Raw genomic sequence first — 19,084 nt, forward strand, 5'->3', positions numbered from 1 at the left:
AATCGTCTCGCCGTAAAGAATTTGTGATCTGTTGGACAAGGAACTTTAGTCATTATTTCTGGCGCACTTCCACACAGACATCAAATTGGTCTAGGTTTATCACGGTCGAGATAAGCTCAAAGTTAATTCCCAAACCGTAGTTAATATTAGTTTTCCATAGCTTTCATATATTCCCGTTGGACATAGTTTGGTTGTCCGCGGTTCGACACTTTAATTCAATGGATCTTAGAGATATTTGCATCAATCAATCGATTAGACATATTTCTAGAAATTGATTAGTATAGCAAATATAAAAATAATTTGTCAAATCACTATTGATAAAAGCATAAATATTAGGCACTGTCAGAAACGAACGAACCAGTCAATCACAGAGAAGCACTCTTTTGCTTCCCAGGCCCGGAAGGCTTACACACTTGCAGTTTCGTTTACTACGATTCTAACAACAAAGTGACCGAACCCTTGCTTTCCAACAGGACGGGAATTATTCATTACCAGCAAACCTGGACTAAATTGAAGTCCTGTAGGTAAACAATTTTATAAAAATCGGAGGGGTTGTGTACAAGACACGACCGCATATATAGGTGACGCAGGACTACGTAAGTCTCTTTGTATACATGCTACATGCGTTGTATGTAACATTCATCAAAGTAGTAATATTGCATACGTTCAATTCTCAAAAGATTGTGCATTTGAAAACAATTTAACGAAATCAAGAACACAAACTATTGCTTTCCTGCTACCTTACTGAAATTAAAGATTGTTTTTATTATCCATGGTTTCCCACGTTAAAGGGATTTTACCAATTCAATCCTATTTCATCAACAGCACATCTTTTCACTACACTTCTAATGAAACGGCAAGCATGCGGCATTCATACAGAGTTGTATTATAACCGAACACTACAGCTGTAGCACATTTTTCCAACACAGATATCAAATTCGCCGAGGTTTAATCGTCTCGCAGTCGCAGTAAATAGTGATGTCCGATTTTTCCAATTAATCGATTAGCTAATAATCGATTACTTTTTGGGCGGCCAATAATCGACATCGATTAATCGGCGCTATATAATCGATTAGTCGAAATAATCGATTGATTATAACCTTTACGTCCCGATACCAGAAATAAGGATACTTGCAGTTACACTTTCGGCTCTATCTCCATTGTTGTTCAATCGATTTCTATGCAACTGACGTTAAGGGGGGACCCTACTCTGGAAATTCGGAAAAATAGAATTTTATTTTTTTGCATTTTCGAAAGGCTTATACCTTCAGAAATGTCAAGCCAAAAGGATTTTTTGATATCTAATCTTGTCGAAAAGTTACGGCGAAAACTGTGGGGTCACCTCAAGGGAAGTGCATCGCTGTACGAAACTTTAAACACGTTTTTCTCGAAACCTTGTTTATTCAGCTGGCGGTACGTGTATCTCAGAATCCAGTGGTCTGATTTGGCTGAAATTTTTTTTAGCATGTACAAATGAATTATGTAAATTGTTACGTAGCCGTTTTTTGATATCTCAATTTTTCAATTTTTTATAAGCTCGCGATTGGTGATTTTTGATGAAAAAACACCTTTATTTTGGAAATTATGCCGCCATTTTTTAAATTTTCAAAAACCGCTACGTAACAATTTAGGTATTGACCTAAAGCTTCAAAATCATCCTTGAAATTCGTTTTCCGATACTCCGTTGGTTCCCAGCACGTACCGCCAGCAAAGAACTATTTTCTAGAAAGCATCCACGTGCCCAGCTGCCACTAGAATAATAATCACTATTTTGGCATTCAAAAAACAGAAAATACATGTTCGAATATACCTCAACCTATAACCAAAATACCCCAACACTTAACTATAATTTCAATGTGCGAAAAAAATTCACGAAAATCCATTATTTTTCAATCTTCCAGAGTAGGGTCCCCCCTTAAAAGAACTACATTAGATTGGTCGGTAAATAGCAGGTTTTTTTCTTGAGCTGTTTTCTTTTCAGCTGGATACCAGGCTTACGACTTGGCACTTCTTTATCGACAGACTTCACATCCGTATTATTAGAGGGTTATTAGAGTAGAATGGGACAGCTACGAAGCTAGTACAACAACTCTACTGATTCTATCTAGCAGCATCACCTGGCCGAGATTTGAACATACGAATACGACGACCGGTTTGTTAGATCAGCATCGTACCTCGAAACCAACTAAGCGAAACCAACTAACTGGCCAATCGCATGTGGTTAATTTAGTAGCTAAGCGCCAGCCACTGTAATAAATTAAATTTGCTAAAAATTGTTGAATACTAAAATTTCAAAAAATCCGGCATAATCGATCGGCCAGGTAATCGATTATCTAATAATCGGGACATAAAGCAATCGATTAAAAATTAATCGATTATTTTGACAGATAATCGATTAGTTCGATTAATCGAGAAGTAATCGGACATCACTAGCAGTAAAGAATTTTCGATCTGTTGGAACAACGAACTTGTGTCATTTTTTCTGGCACACTTTCCTAACACAGACCTCAAATTGGACTAGGTTTAATCGCGTTCGTAAGAAATCTGTTGGCACGAGGGGGTTTTGTCACTCTCTCTGGCGTACTTCCCAAGCAAGGACATCAAAATGGTCTAGGTTTACCCGCGGTGTTAAGGAATCTTGTTGAAATGAGGAAGCTTTGTCACTTGTTTTGGCTTACTTCCCAAGCACAGATATCAAATTGGTATAGGTTTAGATCATCGTAAAGAATCTTCCAACCAATCACGAAGCGAGAATTCTGGTAAAACATAGGTTCATTATTTTCAATTTTTCAATAGTTCAACATCAAGAATCCATGCTTTTCTTCATTTGAGTCAATTCTTAGAGGATTTTCCGATTGATTGGTGTAAAAATATTAAAAATCGATCGGAAAACCGCTGAGCTATTAGCGCTCAAAACCTTTCATTTTTCGTGACGCTCGCTTTTTTCGATTTTTTGGAATGACACCCTATCTCAAAACTTGCCGTAAGACGTAGTCCTACGTCAAAATTCGAAACCACCCTTATTTATTGATTAACTGATTGATAGGCTTCGCCCGTTATCATCATTAAAACTAATTATTTATCATATAAAATTTACATAAAACAATCTAAAACTACACTTAATTTGCTGCTTTGTCATTTGAACATTAACAATATCTAGATAATTATAAAATATGGACATCATTCTATATACTGGTTCGTTTCTAGCATAGTTTTGGACTCTATTTGTCAATTGGAAAGGCCTAACCCGCCTCAACGAAGAACGTCCATCGTACACGGTTATCTGACTCAACAAATATGGCGAGTTATACCTGCCGCTGAGTAGATCCTTTAGGAAAAGAGCATCTGTGGTACGTCGTCTGCTCTCTAAGCTTTCAGTTCCAATCAACATGCACAACGACTTGTAATCGGGCATCTCTCCAGACCATCCTAAATTCCGAAGGCATAGCGTATAATTTTTTTCTGAATTCGTTCGACTCGTTTCTTATGCACGTCATAGCATGGTTGCCAAATTATGCTCGCGTATTTAATACCACTGCGTACTAAGGAATTATATAGAGTAATGATAGTATACGGGTCATTCAGATCTCCACTAAGGCGTTTGATTAAACCGAACAGTGAATTTGCCTTTGCTACTATCTTTTCCACATGACGAACAAAGTTGAGCTCATTATCTATTTCTACTCCAAGATCACATACACAATCCTTTCTAGGAATTACGTCACCTTCTATTAGACACTCAGACAACAATTTGTTTGGTTTTCGAGTGAACGAAACCTCGCTCTTTGATCGATGTTGTTATTTAAACATTGAACCTAGACGAATTCGATGACCTGAAAGTAAACAAGTTTGTAAAGGTGGTAAACTACCCTTTAATTATCCCTACCGTTCGATTGACCATATCATTTGAACATGTAATCTAGACAAAGTTGATGTCCTGAAAGTAAACCGTTGAAGAAAAGAAGGCATCTTCCTGTTGTCTTCAACCGATTATATATCGATATGCTATAAAAATTTATTCTAAGCCGCAGCCTTGTATAAAAACGTGGTAGATGGAATATCGAAGTTAATATTAGTTTTCCGTAGTTTTCTTATATTCATGTTTGTTTGCAGTTTGGTTGTCTGCGGTCCCAGTGCAACGTTGGTGTACCATGAAACTTAGCATGGTGACGCTCAAGATCTTTCGAGTGCTTAGATTCATGACACACCAACATTGCACTGGACAACCGCGGACAACTTTGAAATTATCTCGACCGCGATAAACCTAGACCAATTTGATGTCTGTGTTAGGGAAGTGTGTCAGAACCTTGTTCGAAACAAGTCGAACGCAATAAAGATCCGTTCGAAATACAGAATTGGGATGAATCTAAATACCTTTCCAATGATGTGTATAGTCATGTCCGAAATTTTCAATCATTCGACTACCGATTAATCGGTGAGCGTTGTCTGCACTAATCGATTAATTCAACTATGTATTCGTGTCAGTGGTGTTTAATTAAAAATATTCGAATATTTCTTTGATTAATTCGATTAATCGAACAACTATGAACGATTAACGAGCATTATTCGGGCATTATTCGTACTCATTGAACTATTCGATTAATTCCACTACTCGTGCTGGCAGTATTCGATTAAAAATTATTCGAATATTCCATGTGTTATTCGATTAGTTAAATTAATCACAAAAAATTAATTTTTGTGGACCGGAAACAAAATTAGCCTCAACCTGCAACAGTCTCCCTTACATGCTACATTCGTTGTATGCAACGTTTATCAAAGTAGTATTGCGGCGCTTATAATAAATCCTCCTGCTACGGCGGTAGTAACGCGCTCAGCAGATAACCGCGAGACAACCGCAAAATTAAAATTTAGGTTTTCTGGTTTTTGGCTCGATAAAATATCAGTTTTGTAACGTGTTTGTGGTGGAAAATAATTGATTTGGTAAATTTTCAAATACTTAATTACTATAATAAATCATGCGCTTATCTTTTTGTGGTTGGATTCAGCTGTCAAGATAACCGCAATATGAGGATTTTTCCTGGAATCTGCAATAGCATTGTAGTAGTATACGTTCAATCTAGAATAAAATTCAGAATTATTTCCAATGAAGTGGAAAACATGCGCATCCATACAGAATCATATTATAACCGAACAGTACAGCTGTAGTGCACTTTTCCAACACACAGGGCTGTCATTCGCTCACACCATGCGCCCAATGTTCCAATATTATGCCTTGTCGCACAGAGCGATTCGGCAACACACCTCTACAGCTAATATGCACACAGCGTACGAGCGAAAGCAGAGTGGGAGCGAACGACAGCACTCGGTGAAAATCGCCCAGTGAGTGACAAACAGCACTTGGTGCTGCCCTTTGCCACACTCCGTGCGAAATTGCGCAAAAAAATTGTTTTGTATTTACAAATTTTCTGCCCTTTTAACAACTAATATGGTCTATGTTAAGTTAGTACGGATCAGGCACCGCAACAGTAAAAATGTTTTTTTCAATCACACCACTTCAACTGACCCAGCGCAGGGTGTACAATCCAGCCGCGCAGAGTGCGGCTCTTGGTGTGGTAAAGCACGCAGCAAATTTATCACTCTGCGTTTGCGACTGCCTTTTGTTGGTGCGCGTAAAGCACGAAAGAGCGTGTTTAGCAAAAGAGACACTGAAGGGAATTTGTGAGCGAACACACACCGCATGGCGAGTGTTGTGTTGTTTAAGAATGTGTGTCTTTTGGTCTGCGCTGCGGTTTATGCCACCTCTGCCAACACAGATATCAAATTCGTCTAGGCTTAATCGTCTCGCCGGAATTTGTGATCTGTTGGGCTAGGGCAGCGGTTCCCAAATGGGGGTTCGCGAACCCCCAGGGGTTCGCCAAAACTTTAGTTCGCTGTAGAATAGTATAGGGAAAACCGTCAGGGGGTACGCGAACCGAAAAAAGGTTGGGAACCACTGGGCTAGGGAGAAGGGACTTTATTCGTTTTTTATGGCGCACTTCCCTGACACAGACATCAAATTGGTCTAGGTTTATCACAGTCGAGATAAGTTGAAGTTCAAAGTTAATTCCCAAACCGTAGTTAATATTAGTTTTCCGTAGTTCTTATATTCACGTTGGATACAGTTTGGTTGTCCGCGGTTCGACAATTTAATTCACTTTAATCTTAGAGATATTTGCATAAATCGATTAGAAATTTTTCTAAAAATTGATTAGTATAGCAAGTATAAAAATAATTTGTCAAATAACTACTAAAAAAGCAGAAATACAAGACACTGTCAAAAACGAACGAAACAGCCAATCACAAGGAAGCACTCTTTTGCTTTCCAGGCTCGGTAAGACAATCGTATACACCTGCGATTTCGTTTATTTCGATTCTAAAAAAAAAGAAAAAAAAACTTCTAGAACTTTTTACAAATAGTTTGCATAAATACACAACATTGCTGAATATAGTATACCCCTATCTTTGCTTGTTTAGAAACTGTAGGATTTTTAATATAAAAAAACCCCAAAAATTCATGTTGACTGAAGAGTTTTAAAATCATGTTTAAAAGCACAAAAGTTAAACAACATGTATCAGCTGACAAAATCGGGATAAAAAGCTGATAAAATCGTGGGTAGACAAAATTTTGAGCTGACAAAATCAGAACATTACTGTACAGTCTTTATATATATAAGGGTTGTCTGTAGCCGGAACCAGGTCTCTGACAGGATGTGATACGAGGCTTATCGATAACTAAAAACAGGTTCCTGGCAGGACGTCATGCTTTCGTAGCAGGTGGTTCTATTCTCTGTCACTTCACTGGTCGACTAGACTGCTCGATTTGATTGTTCGACTGGACTACTTGATTCAACTGGTCGACTAAACTAGTCGATTAATCTGCTCGACTAAACTACTCGACTCGATTGCTTGAATTAACTGTTCGACTTAACTGCTCGACCCGTCTGCTCGACTGGACTGTTCGGTTCGACTGCTCGACTTAACTGCTCGACACAACTGCTCGACTCAACCACTGGACCTGATTGCTCGACCAAACTGTTTAATTCAACTACTCGATTCACCTGCTCGGTTGGACTACTCGACTCGGCTGCTTGATTCAAACTGCTTGACTCAACTGCTCCATTTGACTATTCCTATCGGCTGCTCAACTATACTGCTCGATTTCGTTGCTCGATTTCACTGCTCAACAAAACTGTTTGACTTAATCATTCGACCCGACTGCTCAACTCAACGACTCGACTGTTTGAATAAACTGATCGATTCGACTGCTCGACTGGACTGTTTGGTTCAACTACTCGACTGAACTGCTCGATAAGATTACTCGATTTAACTGCTTGACCCCACTGCTCGACAAGACTTGTGACCCGACTGGTCGGTTCATCTACTTGACTAGACTACTCGATTTGACTGCTCGACTCGACTGTTCGATTTTACTGTTCGACTCAACTACTATACTCGACTGCTCGACTCAATTGCTCATCAAGATATCAACGTGCCGCTTATTTGAAACGGTTCGCGGCAGAAAATGGATGGTTCAGAGCCACTCACACGAAAGAGCATGCTAGAAAGAGTCAATAGGATTATTGCACTGACCCCGAAACTATCATGTACTCTAATAGCTGGCTGTAAACTCTGTCGATAAAGAAGGGTCAGAAAGACGCCCAAGGCTTTTTGCGAGCACAAAAATATGTTTCAATATGTTTGCGAGCAAGTTTCAGTTTCAGGCTATGACTCTTTTATGTACGACATCTTAGAGCTATATTATTCTAATTATAAAATCTTCGCATGCCGTGATGCTCAAAGAATTAATGCAAAGATTAAGCGTCTACGCAAACACTGGAAAATGTAAAGTAAAGGAGTGGCCCACATCAAATTAGACATTTAGACAATTAAATACAACCCATTAGTAAGCTTTTGACATATTCATTTCATTCAACTTCGATGCCATAACCGTTTACTCGCACCTTACACTTTACAACATCTGGCTGCAGGTTCTTCTTCAGAAACCCAATTTTCCTCATTTTCGTTCCTACGTTCTTAGTTCCTACGGGGTACGTTCCTTGGGTACGAAAGTAACCCCGTTGGTTTCGTACCACTCCAGGACATCCTTTGAATAGTAGCAGAAAGCTAGATCCGGCCAAAAGATCGTAGGGCCCTCGTGTTGCTTCAGCAGAGGAAGCAGACGCTTCTGTCGACACTCCTTGAGGTAGATCTGCCCGTTTACAGTTCCGATAGTCACGAACGGCGCACTCCGTTTGCCACATGAGCAGATCGCTTGCCGTATCATATATTTTTTAGCAAACTTTGAAAGTTTCTGCTTCCTTACTTCCTCTTAAACATCAAAATTGTACTGGGCGGTATTCTCAGAGTTTCGCAGTTTCGTTGAAGATTTTCCAGGCGTTTGCGCAAAATAAATTCGCGACGTTGCTTTTCGGGTGACGCCATTTTTGGAAAATTTTTTGGAAAAACTGACAGCTATAAAAATACAGTGTAAATGACACCTCTAAACTACTTCTACCTAAATTTTCAAGAGAAAATATCCAATGGGTATTTTTCTACAGTGTTTCTTCCGTGGTGCAATTTGATGTGGGACACCCTTTATTCGCAGTTTTCTTGACAGATAATTATATTTTCCGAATCGTTAGATTCGGGCTCAACTCAAGTAGGTATATTTATGATCACTCGCTTGTATTCGGTAACATTGCAGCTCCAGAGCCCCTGTATTTTAAACAACATAAATAAGGAGATGTATAGTCAAATCGTACCGTGCGATGAAATTTGTTTTCTTTGATGTACCGATATAATAACAGAACTAATAATGGACTGGACATGGTAATGATGTTATCCATTTCGGAATTGAAGGTACTTTTTAGGGTCATGCGAAAACCTAGCAACGTTGCTGGCTTGCTTTTCTATGGCACTTGGTTTAAACTCGATATGGCTTTTTACATCATTGAAAATTTCAATGTGATTTAATATGTAATGTAATATATGAGCCTTCCCACTCAACCAGTCCTTCAACTGGTTTCATCCCCTATTCACCTCCAAATTATGTTCGACAAGCAGATAATGGTAACTCGGTACACGTGACCAACAGCAATTTCGACTCATTCAACAACAACAATAACAACAACACTCTGAAAATGACAAATTGCATCTTCAACAAGGTAATCTCTCAGTGTCAGTACCTCCAATGAAAGGCACAAAAGGAAGGGAAAAAAATGCGAAAAATCGCGGATTCACTGTACCACCACTACATCGTCGCCGCCCCCGCGAGTGGCTTGTAAACAAGCACATTATGCTAATGCTGGCGAATTAAAGCGCAAGCCGCGCCACTTGAAGCATATGCCGCAACATAGAACATACACATTGCCGTCACATTACAACAAGCATTCCGAAAAAAAGAGCTACAGCAACTCAACGATGTGTGTTCTCGTACGTCATTCTAGCCATCCATCAACGGAAGCTCTCTATCATTATCATCAGCTTCAGCTGGGTAGAGTGGGGTGGGTTGGCAAGCAAGACCACCCACCCAGCCGCCAGGCCGTTAGGGTCGGGAGCAAGCCAACGAAAACACATTCCGTTTGCCCCATTCAGCAAAGCTCGTCAGCCACCCACCCACGTCAGCAACGAAATCAACACACTTCAAAGCGGCAGATGCAAATGTTACATTTCGCCCAGTTCGGCGGAGTTGGGTTGGAAATTGCTGCAATTTCAGAAGTATGCTTTTCATTGTTGCTACCACTCTCTGACTGAGGCTGTTCGTTCGTTCCTCTGTTCGTTTGTTGTGCGGTTGTTGTACTAGCAGATGGTTGCTTCCGTACATCTTGATAGATTTTTTCCATTATCCGAAGTAGATCGGATCTGCTTTTGGGGGTAGAGATTTTCGAAGCGTTTGTTGGTTTGTAGTAGAACTTCTCATTTTGACTTAAGAAGATTTGCACGACAATAGAAGGTGTCCCATTTTAACAACAGTAATGCTGTCAGTTGTGATTTTATACCAAATAGTTTAGTAATTTGGTAGAATCATCGCCCAGGAACAGATGACAGTTGGTGAACATCACGCACAACAACATGTTAGCCCTTTGAGAGTTGGATTTGTTTAAGGTTTTTCGACTGGCAAAAGCCAAATACAGATCCCAACGAATCAATTATGTAGGATTACGGTCCAAATTAGCTGTTAAATAATAATTAGATCACAACAACTAGTTGCACATAGCTAAGCAAAGCTAAGCCAAACGAAATTTCGTAACAAATCTCCTGCTTCGTTTCCCATTTAGATTTCCACACCGGCAAACGGATCCCCAAAGTTAGCAATCCTCCCCCTGTTCTGCCTCCTTGGCTGTACGCGGGGATTTCGGGTTCAGCGACGGCCTGAACCGAGCGGTTTACCTCAAGTCCTCAATCCACTGGCTCGACCCGAACCGTGTGCCGCCGCCGCTGCTGGTTTCCTTTTTTAATGCTCAGCCACAAATGAGATTACAGAGCTCAGTTGTTTGGATAACATTTTTCCGACCGTTGTTGTTGTGGTGGTGGTGGCGGCTGTATGCCACCAACTTCTAGCCCTTTGCTGCTGCTAGGTCGTGCCCTTTCTCCTTGTGCTATATCTCTGGCCCTAGCTGTACTTTCCAAGTGCGGTGGTCGGCAGGCGGGAGAAAGGTTGTCGTGTTGCCGGATGCGCCACACCCAGCAACCGCAACCAGAGTGGTGCGGGGAGTGGTGTTGGGATCGAAAGGAAAAAAGAAATTCGACCTTAATAACTTTATTTTATGCGATTCATATAAATGAGATAAGTTTTTTTCCTCGGGATGGCCTTTAAAAAACCTGTCGTACGATTACTGCTATTCGCTGGAGTGGGGATGCAAGACGATTTCCCTACCCAACTACCCGGAGTAATTGGATGTCACAGTTTTCGAAGAAGTGGAAATTTAATTGAATCGTTTATTCCGGACATCGAATTTGTTTGCGGTTAACAATTGTGTTTAAAAGGGGCATAAAAGTCGACATTTATTGTTAGAGTTTTCAGCGGACCATTCACCAACTTGTTGCTTTCTCTCTCTAGCTCTACTGGTGCATTAATTGTGCTGACACTAGCACTTTGCATTTCTTTTTTAGACGTAAAAGTAGATTTTATCTGACAATCTGACAAAAAGTGAATCAGATTATACAGGATAGTCTCCTTGTAGTTGGACGCACTTGCCAGTAGCATACCACATTCAACGTTTCAATGAACCAGGAATGGGGAATAACATTATAATTATAATACTCCAAGCGGAAGCGGTCCGGAAGTAATTAACAAAGAATCTGGTAAATCGAATTACGAACTTTAATCACTTTTGATCACCTCGGCTAAAGGCCTCCCTGCCTTTGCTTATCATTGCCGATTGGCAGAGCGATATATTTATAGCAAAGGAGTAGGACAGTTTTCATCTTCCTTGCGTTTTATTTTCCGCAGCAATTCTGCTCGAAAGCGAGGGACTTTATTTTATGGCCATTATTGTTTGGACTAAGTTTTGATGGGAAAATACGTTAGCATCGTTTACGAGTGCTTGGCCGCATCCGATTATGATGGATGGTAAAATTATCGGTTGCCTTACAGTTTTACGAAATCTCTCCAATTACGTTTTATTTCTGTCATTATAACTGTTGTACAACGCAAAGTTTTGTATTGTTATGATAAAACTAAATTTTATTTCTGCCGAATTTTATACTAGACCCTCGATTTGAAGCTCAAGCTGAAGTTGATGGTTACTTTTAATGCAGTTCGTTTGTCAAATTTCATGAAACCTCATCGTCTTTATAAAGGTTATTCTAACTTTAGGGCCTTTACCTCTGATATCGGTTGGATTCTTGAAGACAATCGATTTTATCACACTGCCTTCCAGTTTCTTTACGATTCATTTGGCTTGCTTCTGACTTTTGCCAGAAGTATAAAGGAAATTTCTGCAAGCAAAGCTTTCAGCATGATGATGAAAGTTATCTTTTCTTAATGCTTCGTTCAGTTATGCTCAATTACGCTCATTTGATATTTTATAGCCTTTTAGAAATAAAACTTGTAGAAATGTTGTATAATGTGATTTTAATTTATAATATTGTTGGATTAAACAGTTACGGTTAACCGCAATAACTTGCAACAACGCTGTATATGGTTGTTTTATGATCTGTTATTCCAACTTTTAATCTACATTAATCAGGTATTGAAACTTGTTGATAACAAAGCAAAGAAACTCTAGCAATTATGTTGATTTTTTGCTGTGTTTGTGATTGTAGAAAAATCTTTCAACCTGCCGTTAAATTCATTGTAATTTTTTCACCTGTAAAATGTCACCCACAATGAATGCACTTGAAAGAAGCAGAACAAACATTAAGAATAAAACATGATTTATAGCATGAAAATGAATGTTTGTTTTACGAATTCTTTTGTTGTTTTCTACCACGAAGTAGAGTCGTAAAATCAATGTTCAATGTTTCGTACATATAGACGAGGGTGTATTCGTACGAATCATTGTAATTTAAAAACGCTTCGTGCATTTTACGAATGTTATAAAAGCTCACGTATAAACATCGAAAAATAGCGAATTTTTTTTTCTCCGAAAAAAGCTGACATGATTTAGAATCGAAGTTGAACTGATTTCACATATTACCGTAAGAACAACCGACGACGACGAACAACTACAGAACCACGACGATTGTGTATGAAACAGAACGTAACTGCACAAGTATGTTCTCTCTACTAAACAACCTTCGTAGCCTGATCACGTCGAAAACGATGCCAGACAATAACCGTGCCTCAAATGCGTTCTGGTGCAAAATGTGCTACGAATGTGCCTCGTACCAAATTCGTAATAATAAGGCCACTGCAAATATTTTTTTAAAGTTTTTGTCACCCTCGCCTACAGAACTCGAAAAACGAGTGTACGAGCGAATTTAACGCTTCTAGCATGGACCAGAAATGAAAATTAGAACAATGGAATTTTTGAAAATCGTTAAAAAATTCTGCTTATGTTTTTTTGGTTAGATTATAGTCACTTTAAAAGCTTATGTCATTCGTAACTTCTGCGGGGCTGGGATTTGGCTCGGGTTTTTGCATGGAAAATAATAACGTGTATATATAATAAGCAAAAATAGATTTGGTTTTCTCGTTTAAACTTTAAGTAAAAATTCTTAAAACGCTTTTTTGCTCGATTAAAAAAACTTTTTGCTTAGTGAAGCAGTATAGTCGAGCGGTCGGGTCAAGCGGTTCAGTCGAACAGTTAAGCCGAACAGTTGAGTCGAGCAGTTTAGTCAAGCAGTCGAGTCGAGCAGTTGAATCGAGCGGTACAGTCGACCAGTAATCGAGCAGCTGAGTCGAGTGGTCCAGTCGAGCAGTTGAGTCGAGCAGTCGATTCGAGTAGTCCAGTCAAGCGTTGAGTCGAGCGGTTGAGTCGAGTAGTCTAGTCGAGCAATTGAGTCGAGCAGTTAAGTCGAGCTGTAATCAACCAGTTGAGTCTAGCAGTTCAGTCGAGCAGTTTAGTCGAGCAGGTCAGTCTAGCAGTTGAATGGAGTAGTCCAGTCGAGCAGATGAATGGAGCAGTTGAGTCGAGCACTCGAATTGAACAGTTTAGTCAAGCAGTCTAGTCGAGCAGTCGGGTCACGCGGTTCAGTCGAGCAGTTAAGTCGAACAGTGGAGTCGAGCAGTTCAGTTGAGCAGTTAAATCGAGTAGTCTTGTCGAGCAGTTCAATCGAGCAATCGGGTTGAGCAGTTGAGTCGAGCAGCCGATCCGAATAGTCCAATCGAGTAGTTGTGTCAAGCCATTGAGTTGAGTAGTTTATTTAAGCTGAGCAGTTGAGTCGAGTAGACAAGTCGAATTGAGCAGTTGAGTCGAGAAATCCAGTCGAACAGTGGAATCGAGCAGTCTAATTGACCAGTCCAGTCGAGCAGTCTAGCCAACCAGTTGAACAATCGAGTAGTCCAGCAGTCAATCAGTGACTGAGGTGACTGAGAATACAACCCAGTGCTATGAAAGCATGACGTCCTGTCAGGGGTCTGTTTTAGTTACCGATAAACCTCTTATGACGTCCTGTCAGAGGCCTGGTTTTCGGTACACACATAAACCTCTTATATAAATAGATAGATTTGTAATGGCATAACTTTTGCGGTGGAAAATATGACCACAAATGTTTTCAAATAGCATGAATTTTTTAATCAGCTACGAATATAGTTATTCGTAAAACTTTTTTGATTCATGATAAATTATTTTGGTTTATCCTGCTTGTTACCACATAATTTATAGAACATGTGGTTAGAAGAGGTAACTTGCAAGAGCAGCTAGATATAAAATAGTTGTGCTCCGTTACCTCCACGTTGCAAGTTATCATATTTTTGCATCTAGCAATACAAAAAGCACAGCTGGAAAATATACGATGCTTAAGAAAAATTCAGTTCAGTTGGAAATATATCAATTCTTTTCGAGATGTGCTCAAAATGGCCGTTAAAAAGATCAAAAAAATATCACTACTGAGAGAAATTGTCTAGCAATGTGATACGTGTCTAGCAACAATTAGTCTTAACATAAGGGTAACATTCATATATTACGTAACGAAGATATCAATGATCTTTTACACCCTGTTTTCCTCCGAAACACAATTCTCAATTTACGACGTGCAACGCGGTACCGTCGATTCGGGTGAAGTTGATCACCGCGGACCAACGAGCAAAAAATTCATTTTTCTACGTTTATACTGATTCATAAAGCTGACAATGTATCCATTCATATAAAGATTATGTTAAAGATCAAAGTCACTTGGATTTTAACAAGTTTGATCTTGTGATTGGTTTGATTTTTCGAAATTTACTATTTTGATCGAATCGCAATTTTCAGCATGTCCGATAAAACTCCTTTTTCGTTAACACAAATTTCGTTGCAGAAGGAAGTTTTAATAGAACTAATTCGGCTCTCTAATTATCTGGCTGTGCTTTGAAAATGTCCATGAACAAAATAATGCAATAGAATTTTTATAACTTGTTTTATTTTGTTCAACAAAATAAAACGATTGATAACATCATGTACCTAGACAACACTGATTTCTAAACCGCTATAGCTGCGAAATGGAGCTGCCACCTGCGAAAGATTTGTTCTTTCTGCGAAACAGAATAGAGATTTATAAAAGAGTGCAAAAGACACATTTACACATATATACAGCAATGTTTAAGCAAAAAACGCGATTACGATGCTAAAATTTGCTTGATATCCTTTTCATCGTTCATGTTTATTTAGCAGACGCATCAACCATGCTAATAAAGGGCCGACACACCGACACTTTAAGCACGGATAATAAGCAGTTCGCTCACTCTATAGCGATACTGAAATAACAACGAAGTGCGGAACAACACTTGGATAAGATCACAATAGATCAAAATGCTGGTCGTAGTGATAATATCCACACACAAAAAAAGGGCCGACTGCCTCATTTTTCTACTAGTTGCTATACGCGTCAATGTTGCCTACATGCAGGATGTTATGTTGCCTATCTCGATTACGCCAGATTTTATACTGCACGCTAGTTTATTGCTTTCAAAGCATATGGTTTGATAGCAATATCGTCTTGATTTCTATCATGATCAATTTCACCCGTGATTTGTGATTTTTCAATTTCGCGATTACATTAGGTTGTACTAAAAGAAATATTTTTTTAGAAGATGTACCTGACACTGTCGTGAAGCCAGCACTACAGCACTTAGTTTAAAATTGAATCATTTTTTAAAATATGTTTCTATTCAAAGACATATAAAAAATACTCGAAAAAGTGATCAATTTCACCTGATACTACAATTACGATACTACATAACCTCACCTCACATTGCTCCAAATTATTCCTCAGTCCGTATATCGCCTCCAAAATGGTACGGATAAGCGACTTTTGTGCGTCAAATGCGATTTTGTAGGATACATATCAGTACGTAACTCTAATTTGCAATCTAAGTATACATGTAAAAATGCTGACTGGAATATGCGCATTAAATTTTATCGAGCGCCATCAGAATTTCGCCATTTTTGTAAACTAGTTATTTTAACCAAATAAATAAATAAATAAATAAATTTTATTTTCTTTTTTTCTCTTGTATGGACTTATCACTATTGTGATATCTCCCGGGTGTTTGCTGTATTCTGCATTACGTTTCTTTTTGTTATAATCGTTATTGAATGAGCGATATGCTTATTAAATTTAATGCTTGCTTGTGTCTATTGGGGTTTATCCTTCCTTGATAGTTTGCTCTACTTTACCGATTCGTTCCTTAGGTGCTTTCTGGGACATGAATCGATTGTTAAAAACTTTCTTTCAGCAACTCACACTTTGCTTTGATATGATTGCGGATTGAATAAAATATTAGAATATGAATATAAATATGAATATGATAGATAGAGAGGCAGATAGATACGATACGATACGATGCGATGCGATGCGATGCGATGCGATGCGATGCGTTACGATACGATACGATACGATACGATACGATACGATACGATACGATGCGATGCGATGCGATGCGATACGATACGATACGATACGATACGATACGATACGATACGATACGATACGATACGATACGATACGATACGATACGATACGATACGATACGATACGATACGATACGATACGATACGATACGATACGATACGATACGATACGATACGATACGATACGATACGATACGATACGATACGATACGATACGATACGATACGATACGATACGATACGATACGATACGATACGATACGATACGATACGATACGATACGATACGATACGATACGATACGATACGATACGATACGATACGATACGATACGATACGATACGATACGATACGATACGATACGATACGATACGATACGATACGATACGATACGATACGATACGATACGATACGATACGATACGATACGATACGATACGATACGATACGATACGATACGATACGATACGATACGATACGATACGATACGATACGATACGATACGATACGATACGATACGATACGATACGATACGATACGATACGATACGATACGATACGATACGATACGATACGATACGATACGATACGATACGATACGATACGATACGATACGATACGATACGATACGATACGATACGATACGATACGATACGATACGATACGATGCGATGCCATGCGATGCGATGCGATGCGATACGATACGATACGATCCCATATTTCTCCTTTTACACTAGACAAAAAGCAAAGTCATGGGTTTGTACCGTCTTTAGAAATTACCCTTCTTTATCGACAGACTTCGTAGCCAGCTGTTAGAGTACAGGAAAATTACGTGGCCAGTGCAACGATCCTACACACTTAAATATTTTTTACCGAACTCGGAGCAGCCGAACGTTCGGTAAAATTCGATGGTGCCAATCGACGTTTACGGATCATTAGTAATTATTTGGCATCATAAAAAAAATTTACCGAATGTTCTGCTGCTCAGATTTCGGTAAAATTTACGGTAATTTACCGAACTCGGTACTTTTTTTTAAGTGTGTACTGACTCTATCTAGCAAGCACCACCTAGCCGAGATTCGAACATACGACGACTGGCTTGTTAGACCACCATCGTACCATGAAGAATTTTTTTACATCGTTTTTCGAATTAACGTGGTTTTGTTAAACGGTTTATTATTACACGCAGCGTACCCCCCGTGTAAAAAAGACTTGAGTGCTTATCTAGTTGACATTTTTTGTCGTTTTTCAATTTCCTGTCTGCTTTCTTTTTTCTTTCGCATTAGCCTTATTTTCCTGTTTGGTTTCTTTTGTTTTCTATTCCGCATTTCCTTTCTTGTCTCGTTGCAACTCTGTTCTACCTCTCGTTTTTCTTTATGTCTGCTAGCTTTTTCCTCTTCCTCTGTTCCTATTCTCATCTCTTCTAGTACGGATTTCTCCTTTTTTTCTGAGTCCTGAATTTCCTCTGTTTTGTTTTTCGTCTCTTTTCTTTGTTTTCGGGTCCGTTTTTCATCTTTTCTTGGTTCGTTTTTTGTCCTTTTGTGTCCCCTTTCCGATTTCCATCTTATTTTCGTAGCCGTTTTTAACTCTTTTCTATCCCGTTTTTTGTCCGCCTACTTTTCCTTCTTTTCTGTCACGTTCTGTTTTTCTTTTCCGCTTAATTGCTTTTGTCTTCGGTTTACATATTTTCTTCCCATTTTATTTTATTTTCTGTCCCGTTTTTCCTCTTTTTCTATTCTTACGTCTCCATTCTGCTGCTTCCATATTTGCTTCTTTTCTTTTTCTTTTTTCTATCCGTTCTGTTTCGTTTTCTTCGTTTGATTTTCCAGTTTTTCTACATTTTCTTCCTCATTTTCTTTAGGGTTTTTTTTTCTAGTTTTCTACTATTTTTCTTCTTTTCTCTTCCGTTACACATCTTTTTCTGTCCATTCTGCTCGTTTAACCTCTTTTTGTCTCTCGTTTTCTTCTATTTTACTTTTTTCTCGTTATTGTTCCGTTTTCCTCCCATTTGGTCACGTTTTTTCTTTCGTTTTTTTTTTTCATGCTAATTTTTATTCTTTTCTCTCTCACGTTTTTCCTCTTTTTCTAACCCTTTTTTGTCCAGTTTTTGTCATGTTTTTTCGAGCTTTTTTTCTTTTTTTTCTCCTGTCTTATTTTTCCTATTTACGCAATTAGAACTTATCACAAAAATAATGGCAAGCAGTTCCAGGATTCTGGGTAACAGAAATAATTTGGCTTACAGAGAAGGTAGCCCAAGTAACAATTTAAGTTTTGCTGTAGACTTCATTCATTAGTCATTTTGGTCATAAAGACGACCATAAGAGAGTAATAAAACTCACTTTGTTACCTGGGAGAGGACGCAAGCAGTTCATGTCTAATTTCAAGTCCAACTTCACGTCCAATTGATATCCAATTGTAAGTCCAATTTCAAATCAAATTTCAAGTGCAATTTGAAGTAAAATTGAGGCCCAATTTCAAGTCCATTGCATTACCTTAAAAGGAGGAGGAGGCCACTTTCTGATTGAATCTAATTCCAGTTTCAACTCTGATTTCAAATCTATTTTCAAGCCTGATTTCGGATCAAATTTCAAG

The 19,084-nt window shown here is 38.8% G+C and overlaps 1 protein-coding gene across 1 annotated transcript in view; it reads left to right on the forward strand.

Moving 5' to 3' along the window:
• Positions 1–19,084, forward strand: part of LOC128744312 (uncharacterized) — a 546,345-nt gene that overhangs the window by 120,285 nt on the left and 406,976 nt on the right. The gene's annotated exons all lie outside the window — the stretch shown is intronic.

Source organism: Sabethes cyaneus, chromosome 3 (assembly GCF_943734655.1).
Source record: "Sabethes cyaneus chromosome 3, idSabCyanKW18_F2, whole genome shotgun sequence".
NCBI classification, from domain to species: Eukaryota; Metazoa; Arthropoda; class Insecta; order Diptera; family Culicidae; genus Sabethes; species Sabethes cyaneus.